This window comes from Hydractinia symbiolongicarpus, chromosome 2, assembly GCF_029227915.1.
Source record: "Hydractinia symbiolongicarpus strain clone_291-10 chromosome 2, HSymV2.1, whole genome shotgun sequence".
In the NCBI taxonomy this organism is placed as follows: Eukaryota; Metazoa; Cnidaria; class Hydrozoa; order Anthoathecata; family Hydractiniidae; genus Hydractinia; species Hydractinia symbiolongicarpus.
Window position 1 is genome coordinate 12,878,572 of NC_079876.1, and position 15,796 is coordinate 12,894,367.

Below are 15,796 nucleotides of genomic sequence, written 5' to 3' on the forward strand. Positions count from 1 at the left end.
AGTAAGTGTCTCCAACCCCTTTGACTGGGCACAATGTTTAGTGCGTCATGTAATAGGGCCCTGAAATGTTCTGATTTTTCCTACCTGTTATTGGGACTTTTAATAAAATAAATTTATTTCTTGAAACATTTTTGTAGTAAGATATTTTATTGGTTATAATTATTTATTACATGTATGTTCGTTACCAGGTGGTTACTAAGGTGTTTCTAAGAATACGTTGAATCCTAGGGATAAACTACGGTTCATATTAAAAGCAATTATTTATACTCTAAAATGACGTCATTTCTAATTCCACTGAATTCATTATATTATTCCCCATACCCCCGGACATCTATAAATACCAAAATCAAAACGTGTCCATGTTTCATAACATGAAGATCCATTCTCGTCCCCAGAGCTCTTTGAGATTACAACATAAAGATCAATATTTCTGATAAAACATTTTGGTAACTTCTATCGTTAATATAAGGAACGTTTTAACAAATATGACGTCATTTTTTAACCTAATGACGTCATTAAAGTTTATTTTTTATATAAAATCGATTGTTTTCTTTCTACCAAATGCCTACCAAAATTTACAGCCCTATCGTCAGTAATGCTTGAGAACTTTAAATTAAATGCAAAATTTGGGGAAATCGCATGTATGACGTCTATTTTAGGCATGACGTCCTTTCTGATCCCAATGACGCCATTCAGCTGTTTAAATTAAGTCACATTTGAACCTACTTAGTATCAACCTAGTTACCTTACTTAATTCCGTACTTTGTCCGAATTGGCACTAAATTTTAATATCTTTATTTCTTGTTTTTATATTGTGAAACATTCGTAACCCTGAATAAATGTTTAACAACAATAACAACAATAAAATTAAATTTAAAAACAAGTTTCAACAGGAGAGAACGTCCTTATTGAAATGTTATCATGGGACTTGGTATAGAAGTTGTAAAGGCTGGCGTTGGTTCGACAAACTGAAAACTAGTAAATTAAATTTCTGAGAAAAGCTTTTATTAGATTCCATTAATAGTTGCGTTTCGCCATCGATGGATACAATTTTCCCAAAAGGGTTCACACCATGCTGTTCGTCAAAATGTCTGACTATTTAAGTATTTATTGCATTGCAATATTTAAATTATTTATTTTTGTATTTTTATTCTTATTCGATTTTTAGGGTGCCTAAGATTATCACTGTATTTCAGTATTTTTAGTCAAGTAAAAAAAAATAATAATAATAATAAAAATATATATAGATTAAAAAATAATAAAATTTAATTCAATACATATCCTATCTTAGATATAACCTAATTCAGCAATGTATGACACAGATAGACAGACAGTATTAAAAGTGACAGAACGCGCAATGAAAGATGGTAAGTTTAACCACAGTTGGGAACCCTGTAAGATAAGTTTCCTGTAAAATTAGTAAACAAAGCGTCGAAGCAAGTAAAGCAGCCTGGAAATAATTTAGCCTTAAGCAAATCCGTCTTTCTCAATCGAGGTGTGTAACAATGAATTTATTCTTATTTTGTTTTATGACTAAGAAGTTGTATTACGCAATAGTAGACTTTAGTTCCGTGCTATACTATGTTTATTTATTTCTTATTTATTTTAAATGCAACTTACTGTATTGTTCCTAAACGGCAAAAAATAAATATTAAATATTTTAAATATTGAAATATTTATGCCAATTCCTTTATGTTGGTCTAACTCATTTCAAACAGGTATTAAGTCCATAACATTTGTACTTATGGTTTTCACAAAATGGGCCTCTTCAGGCATTTATCGTGACTAAATGCCACAATGGTTTTTCTAAAGGAAAAGAATGAATTCGGAATTATGTTTGTGAATTTGCTTATAGTTTTAACTTTTGAGTCTTTCAAAATTAGAACAGAAATTCACATTTTTTTCTTCATAATTTACTCTTTTTCTTCCTGGCTTACAATTTTCTTAAATATTTAGCAAAAAATTACCGTTCTTATTCGCATTTGTTGTTCAACTGAATTCCGCAACTTTTTCGTGCACAAACAATTTCTTCCCTAAAGACATTTTGTTTTTTTTATCTTTGATATACGATAAATTAAATTCTGCAAAAAACAAAAAAATCTTGGCCATTTGTGAAACTAATTTTGTTAAGGAATACACAGCAAAGTTCGCTTGAGTAACTGCACCTAGAGTCTTCCAAGGGTATATTTAGTAATGATTTCTAGAATAAGAAACCTTTTTACTATATTATCAAATTAAGTGTTTATAGTATTCTTACTGCTTAGGAGTCATAAGGAAATTATAATAACAAAAGCACGACAAAAAGTACATTGATTTATAAACACAGAAACAATATTTTAAAAGTTTACCAATTTCATCAAACTTCACTTTTCACAACTCAAGAAAACCCTGGATTACGCACCTCTATTTGTTTTTTTTCACTGCGCACTCTCCATGATTGCTATTCGCTGCAATTTTAAAAACGGCCGTTGAAGGACTACAGGTCGGTACCAGAGTCTTTTTTCTCGCTGTTGTGCTATTAAAAAGAGAAAAAACGTTTACCTAAAAATTCCCTTTGGCCAAATGATAGCAAGATTCCGTACCATCCATGCGTCAAGGCTTGCAACGCAACTACGACTTGATCTTATCTTATTACTCTACCATGTGTGCAATGCCGTGGCTGGTTAGGATCGTTCGACAGAATTTCTTTTGAATGTGTTGCAATACCACTGCGTCTTCCACCACTGACATCAATCAAATGTTTCTCTCTGACTGTCATTGAAGGTGGTGTTTGTCTATTAACCATCTCTAAATAAATTGCATGAATCTTTTTGCTATCATCTCCCTCATCAAGCATTCCATTTTCATCGAACACCTCTTCACTATCAACGCCCTCATCAACCAATTCATTGAACACCTCTCCGCTACCATCTCCCTCAATTTTTTTTCTCTCTTTTCACATGTCGTGTTAATTTTTGATCCAGTGGAACTAGCCAATAAAATCTGGAAAAAACGTTTATTATTGAAACTATGTAGCAATAAGTTTTCCCGTTACGTTCAATTTTTATTTTGTTCAGATCAACTATATTAATCTGTTGTTGTTCGTGGACGTCTTTCACACGAACAGTTCGAGATCTTTTGTTTGTGAAGCGAACACTAAACTGTCTTTTATACTTTCCATCATTGCTATTTGACTTTAGTATTTCCTTGTTGCTCATACCAGCATAGCGGTCAGCCGCTTGAGTTCGTAGTTTTCTGAATCCAATAGATTTACTGTCGCAAAAACGTCTTCGAAACACCTTTTTTTACGTCACTTACTTCTTCTTACAACTATTGAAAAAAAATCAAAGGTATTCAAAATTCTATCGCCCACAAACATTGCGTTGTTATCACGTTATGCAACGTCGTTTGACTATAATGTGATATAAAAAACGTGTTAAAGGTAGACCATGCCCTTGGCTTGATAATGAAACTAAATCTGTTATAAATAATCAGGATCAAGTATTACGCAGAGCCAGACGATCGAAAACCGTAAATTACTGGATCGTATACAATACTTTACGGAATCGTTGTAACACCTTAATGAAGTATGTGAAGAGCAAATTCAATAGAAATCGAGGATAACAAAATCAATCCAAAAAAGTTCTGGGCGACTATCAAAAGGATTTACCCTACAAAAGTATCACCTGACTCAACTGCCATCAAACACAATAGCGAATCACACGTTGAAAAATTCTCTAATCACTACGCCACTGTCATCAATCATTTAAAACAAAAAGCTATTCATTTATGTAACTTCGTCTGGAGATCACCAACAAATATTCTACCTCGTACATTAAAATCATTTAAGTTCTAATCAGTAACCGACGAGTCTATTTTAAGACATCTTAAAGAATTTAAACACGGTAAATCGCCGGGATTGGATCAAATTCCTCCAAACCTCTTGAAAGATTCTGCGAATGCCATATATCATCCAATCTCATATATTATGAATCTCTCTCTTATTCAATCGGAGATTCCATTGGTCTGGAAGAAAGTCAAAGTTACACAAAGTTACACGGTATTTACAATTGCGTTTGGAACTGCGAAAAGAATTAGCCAAACAAATAAAACTTTTGAGGTTAAGTATCGATCAACGACCATTTTGAATGCCTGTGAGTATAAGTACTTGGGTAATCTTGTGGATTCAAACCTGGTGTTGAATGATAATTTTGAAAGTAGATATCGAAAAGCATCTAACAGATTGCAACTCCTTAATAAATTACGACAATATGTCACGAAATCTGTTTCAGTCATGATATATAATGCGATGATTGTGCCAATACTCACTTACTGTGGTACATTTAATTTAAATCTGAATCGTTCCCAAAAATCAAAATTGGAGTCAATTGAAAATAGAGCGCGTGATATTACAGAAACCGATAATTTGACACCCATACAAAATCGGATTAAAAAACGAGCAAATATAGTTGTTAGAAAATCGCTTGATCAAACATTGTGTAGCAATTTCCACTCGTATTTTGAGATAAATCGTCACGCAAAAGGACCTCGGAATCAGAACTTCCAAATCAAATTACCTAAAGTTAAACTAGAGTTTGCGAGAAAATCGTTCTAAAATTATATAACGCCTTACCAATTGTCACTCGCAAGGAAAACTCTATCGTTATCTACAAGAAACTCCTGAAGAATTTTTATTGTAAATAAAAATAAACTTGTAATTATTTAAATTAATCTGTGACCTTCCTGTTGCATTGATAGTTCAGCCTAATCCATACATAGTCCAGTCTAATTGTCTTATTGTCCATGCTGCTAGGAGTTCACAGTGTCCATTTTTTTCTCCCTCTTTTTTTTATTCAGTTCAACTTTTTCTTTTTCCTTTTCTCTTTCTTTTTTCTTAACGCAGGACACAAATTAATAGCAGTATATACTTAAATACTGAATTGAAAAAAATTCATGAATATGTAATATTCATGAAAGTATATGCAATGGGTAAAAATTCATAAATAATACTAAATACTTTCTGAGAATATTACTTATTTGTTTTTAATTGGTCCAGATTTAGCATTTTTGTTACAAACGCTTTATCTGCCTCATTTAAATTTCTTAAATTCTAAAACCCAGAAGGTATAGTAATACAAAATTATTCTTTATGTTAATTTATTTAGGCTATGATCTTAAAATACTTCATCACATCATTGAAGTCAGTATAACTCTTTTTTATTCAAGTTAGTGTATTTTTTTTACGAAAAACGCACCAAGAAATGGCCATTTGACTATTTTATCAGCCTTTCATTTATCTGCTTATTTGAGATTTTAAAATTTATAAGATATTAAATATCTGCACTCAAAAGGATAATGCACTGGATATTCACACTCCAACATGATAGTTAAATGCGAAATGATGAATAAAAGCATTTCTGTGAATTACTTTCGGTCATTTTCCTGGAAAAAGAAATGGAACGACAAGAACACAGGTCAAATTATCTTTAATTTCTACATTCGGCATACAACATTGGGTTTCCCAGGTCTAAAACTCACAAAGTATATAAGTAAATAAGATTAAAATTTGTGATATGACAAATATGTTGGATGATGTGCCTAAAAAGACGCAATACAAATTATGTTGTGGTCCTACATGGAAATACAATCCATCAGCATGGTTAGTATATCAAAGAAGTTCATTATGTTTACATACATATACATGGTTTTTAGCCACCTAAATGTGAAAGTTAATTTAATTTGTACCACAGACGAGTAATGAATTCAAAAACTTCGATATAATGACTACTAGCTAGTTAGCTATCGGTTCTACAGGGGGTAACAACAAGACCTCAAATATAGTTTTCAATTTAACTATCTACATAGATTTTTTTATGCCATGTAGAACTAAAAATATTCTTTTCTAACAGTTGACTCGAATTAACCTTTCTAATTTGATACAAAACTTTAGCTGTTTTTTATCCCCTCCCACGGAACAAATCGACCACCATACTTGTTGTATTCTTGTTTACAGCAAAGTCCCGTGTGGGGCAGAACCTTTGAAGTCTAATTAACGTTCATAAACTATTTTTTCAGGCATAATTATTGTTAATTATAAGCCTTGCGCCAGGGCCTTTTCTCCGCTAGGAAATTAATTAAAGAGGCAAAATAGCCTGGGAACGAGATTATATACCTTATTTATTTTAAATAGGAATTATAAATTCTTAACAGAAAAAAGATGAAAAAGATAAAATAACAAACATTTTTTCTTAGTTCTTTTTTGAATAAATATTAGTTTTTTTATATAAAGTTTAAATCAAGATCTCAGAAACAGTTTTAGCTTGATACACGTTTACGCTTTAAGATAAAATAGACAAGCATATATGATTTTGGAGAGAAAACTAAATATTATTGTTCTGAGCTCAAAAAACGATGTTTATTTTTTTTCCTAAAATAAATCGAGGAATGATTTTATCACAGTGTATTTAAATAGTTAATTAGACCGTAAAAAACATAGCAAGAACACCCGTTTTAGTAGTCAAGTGCTTAAATGTGAATAGGGTCATTCTTATGCCAGAAGTTTTGTTGCTCCATTAGTCGACAACTCGAAAAAGGTGTTCAATATTTTTTGCGACTTCCCAGTTTATTTTATCACAAAAATAACACTATTTGATAGAAATTTTATCTGATTTTCACAAGATATATGACTTTTCTATACTTTCGCAGTTTCCAGAATAAAGAGAGTATTCTCAACATAGGTAATAGATTTTTCATGTATCTTTAAGCGAACATAAGTGGTGTTTAAGTCAGCAGTATTAATCCTATTTCTTCTTTCCTTTAACAACAAAATCAGACAACGCGGATGAGTTTACTTGTTAAAATCAGCTAAGCATCTTCCCTCTGTTTTTATAGTAACCTATAAAACAACTCTGTGCTCACTAAATGATTTAAAACAAATTAATTAATTGGCATTTCGTCCAAGGTTTAATTAAGTAATAGCATGTTTTGTAATTATAATTGGTATAACTCGTAGCAAAGTCGACATATGTACAGATTTTAATTCATAGTCTAGTCTTATATATACTTCACATATCTTCTTTGCGAAAATTATTTGAACCATATCGTTTTAGAGGAAGAACAGACACCTATAGCTTTGAGCGAAGAATTTGGACTCAGCATTGCCGTATTTACAAGGGTATTGTTCCATAACCTGCGGTTTTAAATTATCCTATAAGAACAACATAATGTGAACACTTTCTAGTAAAAGCAGTCTTATTTTCAGTTCATCCTGCATGTTTTTTACCTTGAAAAGAGATTTTCCTGTTCTATACATTTAAAATTGTTTTCAGCAAGAGATCTGCCAATACATCAATATACTTTCCAATTTTCTCAGCTTAATTGTTTTTTGTAAACGTGTCTCGAAAAAAATTGTAACTTTTTCGTTGGCTGATTCAAGCAAGGGGAAAAAGTCGGTTATAAAATGCAGTTATTTATTACGAGGTTATTTATTGCGGTTACGATGTACGTTACCGAATAGTTGTCAATGGAAAGGAAGGTAATTACAGGAAATTTATTGAAACACGATCAGGATCAGAGCAAAAAGACAAGTACTATTTATAACATTCATAGTATACATATACGTATTAATATATCAAGATCTTAAACTCGTATAAATGAAATAAAATTGTACCCAGGTTAATGGAACAAGACAATTTAGCCACATCTTCCAAATTGACGCCTTCCATTTCGCTTAAAAATTCCCATATAGCGAACATATTTCTAAATTCTGTCTGGGTATGATTTAGTCGTGGCAAATTTAAAACGGCAAAACCTTCTCATCATTTGTGTTTCTACATCTTTACTGTTATGGTATTACTACTTAGAACGCCATTAAATCTTTTAAAATAAAACAATCAAAGTGAATAGAAGTTACGATCATCAAAATGCAATTTTTCAAATATTAGTAAAGGTAAGTGTTTGTTGTTATTGTTTTTTTCGCCACACAGATTTTTAAAAGACAGACAAAATTTGATCAAGGGACTGATGGACATCGCTTTCCACCATTATTTTACAATCTTTTTGGCAAGACATTAAAAGCCTGTCCAACCCATGCTAGCATGGAAAACGGACGTTAAGCCGAGAATGATGAAAAATGATGATTAAAAGACCTTCACTCCACATCTCCCTCAAGTAAACAAAAGGTTGAAAATAAAAAGTGTTTAGCTTTTTAAAATTATCATTATTAACCCGTAATATATTATCATAATATATTATCGGTTTTGAAAAACATACACAAATTCAAATTGAAGCAACAGATTTACTTCGACGTTGATGGCGTAAGTTTACGTCACATAATCTTTGTGTTATCCTGGTAAAATTTTTGTCGGTTACCATCAAATGTCATACAGGGTGAATATAGAGCTAATTTTGAGCCAATATATTTTTGTTGCTGTGTACCTTTAACTATAAAATGTTTATGTAGCTAGCTACCTGTAATTTAGAAAAGACATGATGAGAAATAAAACTATCAAGATTAAATTGAAGGTAGCTCTAACTACAGAATTAAATATAAACTAGTTGATAAGGCCCGTGGAAAAATTCACTTAGGCAGAGTAACAATAGAAAAGAGAATCGTCACTTAAATTTTTGATGACGTCCGCAAAGTCTCACAAACATACAAAAAAAATATTTTAGAAATTTGTTTAGCCGTGCCCCTATCTGTAGAGCTTTAAACACTGATGAAGAAAATGTATAGGTTATGACGTTAATATCTGCAAGATATGCAGTTTCGTTTAAAAAAAACCTGCAATTGCTTAGAAAAATCAGACAATAAGATCATTCACAACACACAAAAACAGGTCACTCATCAGCTGAATTTTTATGTTTACAAAGGTTACTAAGAAGTGTCTCGTTCTCATTCCAATGGTCTACTCAGAGTATTAAAGGCTAAAGGTATTTAATAAAAATCACTGCGATCTTATTATTACTAATTAGTTTAGGAAATATGCAGTGTCTGAATTTTTTTTCCTTAGTATTAAGGAGGATTAAATCGCCATTATTACCCACAAAAGGTATAGAAATGACGGTAGAAACGCGGAAAACAACAAGTTGAAGTTAATTAAAAAAAAGCACCGCGATCTGCAGTGTCTGAATTTTTTTGCCCAAAAAAGGTATAGAAATTAATTAAAAACAAAAAAAATGCTGTGCATATTAACAATTGCGAAGGAGAGACGATGCTTTTGTGTAAAAACCAATGTATATTATATAACGAATTATTAATGAGGGTTAAAATAAGAGATAAATTTGCACATTTTTTCCGCACTTTATGAATATAGTGTGCATAAAAGAATTGTTTTAACTACCTCAAAAAAACATCTACATCTAGCTAACCTTGTTAACCCTATTCAGCTTTGGGAAGGGCAAAAATGCGTCACCCTTCCGTTTTTTACTTATAAATTTTGTTTGCCTGGCCTATTTTACTTGAATTATTTTCAGCAAAAAAAATTAAAATTGTGCTCTTAACAGTTGGTCAACTACGCCGATATTTCTACGGTCCGCTATGCAAAAATTAAACATGAACATTTTTTTTTAGAATAAAGCGCATATTTTACGATATGTGATCAATATATTAGATTTATATTATATTGTTGTGTGTTTACATTAGAAACGAAAATTTTCGTTCGGAAAAACTTTCGGATTTTGTTTTGTTTGAAAATTTTGATTTTTCTAATTTTTTTAAAAAAGGAACAGTGCATAGAAATTATATATAGGGTAATTAGAAATTCAATAAAAACTGCAGTTCGTTATTTTCACATTTGGCTGAGGCTCTATTGTATAAATTTGGATCCTGAAGACCCCTTTTTAGATCTTGATTGAATATATGTACGCTTCTAGTCTTCCTTTTGTGTCATTTCCCGTAATTATTACTTTTGAAATTTGGGTAAAATTCGTTCAAAAGACTTACCCATACATTTTTGACTTTATAAATCTTGTCCGGAAATTTTTCCGCTATTATAAAAAAATTGTGTCTACACATTTTCCGCCAAAAATGTTAGTTCTTAATGAACGCCCTTATTACGCCCTCAGATTGCGCCATGCGGGCGTAATTTACGTGCGTATTTTGCGGTAAATTACTTTTTCAATCTTCTCCAACTTTTTCTTACTCCATAATTTGTATTGTTTCTTAGCATTCATTCAAGTTGTAATTTCTCTAAATGTGGGCGTTTTTGGGGCGTATCTCTAACCATACCTTTTTTCTTAAGTTTTACATATGTTATTGTCATCAACTTTTTATTCAATTCCATTAGTTTTTACTTCTTGCTCTGGAATGCAAATCATGCAAGAGAAAAGCTTGTAAAGAACCTCATCTTACATTTATAACAAGTATGCTTGATCTAACATTATTTTTATATAAGTTCTTTTAAGGTTTTTCACTATAATTTGTAGTTTTTATCTTCCATTTTTTGCTCAATTAATAGTTTTAGCACAATATTACATAAGTGTTGGTCTAAATAACCTTGTAACACAAACGATGGTTTTGTAAGAATAATGTTTTTAGTTTCAGCCTCGACGTTCTTAGCTTTTTGTCAAATGCTATCCTCATTATTCTCAATATGTTCTCAACATGGCTATCGCCTTGAAATATATAATGCTTTAATAAAATAAAGCATGCTATAAGTTACTATAGTTAATGGCAAATTCTGCTACAAGTAACGGACCATTGCTTTGGACAGAAAAAAGTTCACTTTGCTAAGCAATAAAAAACTAAACTACTAATCAGTTTTGTGCGTCATACAATTTTTTTTTTTTAGAACAAACAATCTAGCTTACACATATTCTTAAAATATTCTTAACTTCTGACCCATTGTTCAGAGTATTTTCTGACGAAAAAAGTCCTTCTTAAAGAAATTATTTTTCTGTTCATGACACAACAACAAACTCAACATTTAAGAAAAATTTAGCATTGAAAGAAACGGTCAAATAAAAACATAGAATACAGTAATTTGAATTTTTAAAAGTCACAATTTGAATTATTCTATATCTATAACCGGTGAAACAAAACGTCCAAAAAAATAATTTGCAGCAATAAAAAAATAATAATAAAAGAGAAAAAAAGCCCTGGGATTGAGGTTGTTCACAATCTGCATTGTATAAAACAAAACGAATTTAAAAATCTAATAATGTTTCAAACGATCATAACGTAACATTTGTAAACATTGATTTAATTTTGTGTACATTAAGGTTTATTATAACGACATCGCCCACTTCGTCGCGTTAAAAACAGTAACAACGGAAAATTACGTTATACATATATAAATTCTTCTCTATACACACTGTATTGTATAAGAATAGTGCTTTTTTCGTTTCAGCCTTCATGTTCTTAACTTTCTTGACAACTACTATTCTTATTGTTCCTAATATATTTTTAGCAGCGCTATATTAATAAAATAAAGCTTGCTATAAGTTGTTATGTCTAATGGCAAATTCTGCTACATGTAACGGCCCATTGCTTTGGAGAGAAAAAGGTTCAGTTTGTGAGGTTTATACGCATTAATAAAATTAAACTTCTAATTAAATTTTTGCATCATACAAATTTTTATATTAAAACAAACAATCAAGCTTAGACATATTCTTACGATATTCTGACCTATTGTTTAGATTATATTCTTACAAACAAAAGTTCTTAACCTTCTTGACAAATACTATCCTCGTGGCATTAAAAAATTTAATGCCTCAATAAAATAAAGCTTGCTATAAGTTGCTATAGCTATTGACAATTTTTTTATATTTAGAACAAACAATCAAGGTTAGACATATTCTGAACTTCTGACCCATTGTTTGAAGAATATATATATTCGTACAAAAAAGTTCTTAACTTTTTTGACAAATGCTATCCTCATTATTCTCAATATGTTCTTAGCATGACTATCGCCTGAAAATATATAATGCTTTAATAAAGCTTGCTATAAGTTGCTATAGGTATTGGCAGATTCTTTTTATATTTATTTAGAACAAACAATCGAGGTTGGACATATTCTTAAGATTTCTTTAACTGACCCTGAGTATATTCTTACAATAAAAATATGTTCAGGATCAAGACAAAACATATTTAACTTCATATTTAAGGCAAAGTTTAGCTCTGATTGTGTAAACCGCTTAAAAATCGTTCTTCACCTAAATTCATTTCTCTAGCTAAACAGATAATCTAAACAACACACCTGCTTCTCTTTTGCTTTCTCAGTAGGTCGCTTGCTAGCGTTCTCTGGATAAAAGTCCAATCAATATTTTACTTCGATTACTAAACTTCGCTTTATCGCAAAGAAAACAAATTGAAAATGTATAGCTAGCTACAATTGTCTGATTTATTTTCAATCAGATCTCTTTTTGACGTTATATCATCGTACGTTTCTCTTCTCTATAACAAATATTTCTGACAACAACATAAACTTTTTATACTCGCTCGACAACAACAGTCGCTCTACAACAACAGTTTTGTTCTTTACGCTTTAGATTCGAATTATCATTCAAATTCGATATTTTTTTAAAAAAAAGGCAACCTCGGTCCCAGAACACAAAAATGATATGAGAAACAAATAAGCTTTAATCTAACCTCATGATGCGTAAACATTGTTTGAAATAACCTTTTTCAGGATAACTTTGAAAAAGACACAACCTTCTTCGCTTCGGTTTTTCTTTTTTCAGTTGATAAACTTTGTTTCCGTGAGATACGGTACGCACATGGTAAACCCGGTGTAAAATTAAATTATTCTATCTATAATCCCCAACGGGACTTTTAAAACAAAAAAACATATAAAAACATTTAGGAATAAAATAAAAATTAATTTTTATAAAATGAAAAAAAGAGTTTGATTTAAATGTTTAAAATTAGTAACCTAACCCCTGATTTGCGTTTTTCTTAACTTGGTAAAATTTAGCGTAAACGCCACGTCGTAAGAAAGTGACCCGTACTTTCCGTGTCGTGGACTCACATGGTTACTCACACAAGCGTATTATTCTTGTTTTGTGGAAAGATGGAACGATTCGAGTTGATTAGAGTTATAGCATAGTTACGTAGAAGATATAATACACATATTAGTTATTATAAACAACTTCATTTTGTCATTTTAATCTCAGCTCCTACGGGCAACATTTTATTATAATGCTGAAAGTTGCTAAGATGTGAGGTTGATTTTCTTAATCATCTGAAAACGAGTCTCGCTTATAAAATTTGAGCTGACTATAAATCGACTCTTTTTTCGGGATTTCATCTAAAGATACAGAATTTTATTTAATACCTCTACTGTAGGTTACCATATGAAGAGGTCATCTAAGAAGAGAAAAGGGGAAAGATTTATAAGTTTATGATGGAAGGAAGTCACACTTTCTGTTACTTTATAAGATTATCTATTTGTTGATGTCTGTTTTAAAGTTCACCTAATTACCTAAAGCGCTGGAACTTTTGTTACATATGGTAATTAGGAATTAGTATGGGAGAAGGAATTCAAATTTTTATGCATGTAAGGATTTTTTTTCATTAGCGTATCGAAAAACAAATCAATCGTACCTATTAATAAATTTTTTCCACTAAACGCCAGTTTTCTCGTAAATCAAACATTTTGGAAAAGAAAGGGAAGCATTCATAATTTATCACGTTTTGAGGTAGGGTACTGATTTGAAAAGGATAAAAAATATTAGCGAGTCAGGGATTAGCTCTAATTTTGTGTTTTTTTTTTAACTTCGTAGAATGTTCAAAAAAAAAAAAACTTTATCCAGAGGAGTAGTCGGTGTTTTTTTTAGAATGTACCAAAATGTAAATTTAGAAATCTAAAAAATCACATTTTTTAACATAGGTCTTTCATTTTTTGGAATTTTCTGACAAAACTTTTTAAAAAGACGTATTTTTATACCAAAATTATTCTGATAAAGCTTTCGGAGTAATCTAGAATAAAATATTCCAGAAAATGCTTTTTTTATGCTTTTCATTATATTTTCCATTTTAGACGATTTTATCATTGAAATCCTTTCAAAACCTATTGTTGATACTCTGAATTTTCGAAATTGGACTTCAGGAGTAAAAAAGGATGAAAAATTCCATCGTAATAAACCTTCAAAAACAAGTTTTAATATTTAGGTAAGAAGCTATTAAACGATGATAGAATAACTATACAAGGGTAGTTTTGAAGAATAATGTATAATTAACTTTTACTTAAAAGTCGAAAAATTGAAAAAACCTTTCTGTCACTTACTGTATTCAAGCAGGCTTTTTGGGTGCTCCATATGGAGACGAAGGCGCATTGCCAGAAAACCGCGCCAGAATTTTTGTTAGAATCTTAGAGGAAAATTTAATAAAAAAATTTATATTTCTTATCATTAAGCTAAAGCGGTGAAACATAAACTTTGGAATAAAAAAATCTACCAAAGTACTTAATAAAAAAATAAAAAGCCTCGGTTGTGACTGTTGATAAACTTTCTTTTTCCGATTTGTTTATAACAATTTGGTAATTGCCAGTCACCATAACAACAGATTCATGAAAAAAGATTTTTGGGTATCCTGGAGCCAACTAAGAACACTATCCATTTATAAACCTATAGCAGTATGCTTAAGAGGGTATTACAAAAAATTGGAAAGATGGGGAGGAGGGGGAGGTTTAAAAAAAAAGATTAAAGTAAATATTTATGGAAATATTTTCCATCTAAATTATGTTCCCATCTTTCAACTGGATTTTATTATCTGCCTTACTTTTTATCGGTTAGCTTGTATCCTCTGATATATTAACAGGAAAGAAATTTTGATTCTACGTAACAGAACATTAACATCTTTTTAGAATACAAGAGGCTGCACTAGATCAGTAATAAGACATTTTTAATTAATACAGTGCCAGACAATAGCATTCCTTACGCCAATGCATTTAAACGATAAGATAGTTGACAGTGAGTGCCATAGTTTAATAGAGTAAACAGATTAGCTGTCGGCATAGGAAAGGGGTTGGTAGTAACTCAATTTTTTGTCAGACTTGCAAGCATTGGGTACATAAGAAGTGCAGTAGTATTAGTGGAAGGTTAAGAGCTGGCATACAGTTTGTATGCAAGCGTTGCAAAGGTGAGATTATAGAGAATGAAGTATTTCCAGCTTTAATGATGTACAACAGTGGCTCGTTAGAGATAGTTAAGAACTTCTGTTACTTAGGTGATATGTTGGGCAGTGAAGGGGGTGTTGGAAGAAGTGTTACTTGCAGGATAGGTTCTGCTTGGAAAAAGTTTAGAGAGTTACTTCCTTTATTGACTAGCAGAGTTCTGTCAATTGAGGTAAAAGGTAGGTTGTATGAGGCCTGTGTAAGAAGTGTTATGTTGTACGGTAGTGAGACGTGGGCAGTGAACCAGGGAGATCTTGACCGTTTAGAAAGGAATGATATGAGAATGGTTAGGTGGATGTGTAATGCCAGTCTGAGAGACAGAAAGAGTTCAGATGAGCTAAGAAGCAGGCTAAGTCTCTGTAGAATTAAAGATGTTATCCAGATAAGAAGATTGAATTGGCTGGGGCACTTGGAAAGAATGGAGGAGGATAATTGGGTAAGAAAGTGTAGAGACTTGATAGTTCCTGGGGCAAAGCCCAGAGGCAGACCGAGAAAGACTTGGCAGGAGGTTATAAGGACAGACTTAATAGAGAGGAAGTTGAGTTTAGATCTAACACAGTCTAGATCAGATTGGAAGAGGGTCATTAATATACCCCGTCCAACCCATGCTAGCATGGAAAACGGACGTTAAGCCGAGAATGATGATGATGATGATGATATTTAATAAAAAATACACACTGAATAACATGAGAAAATCTAAGTTA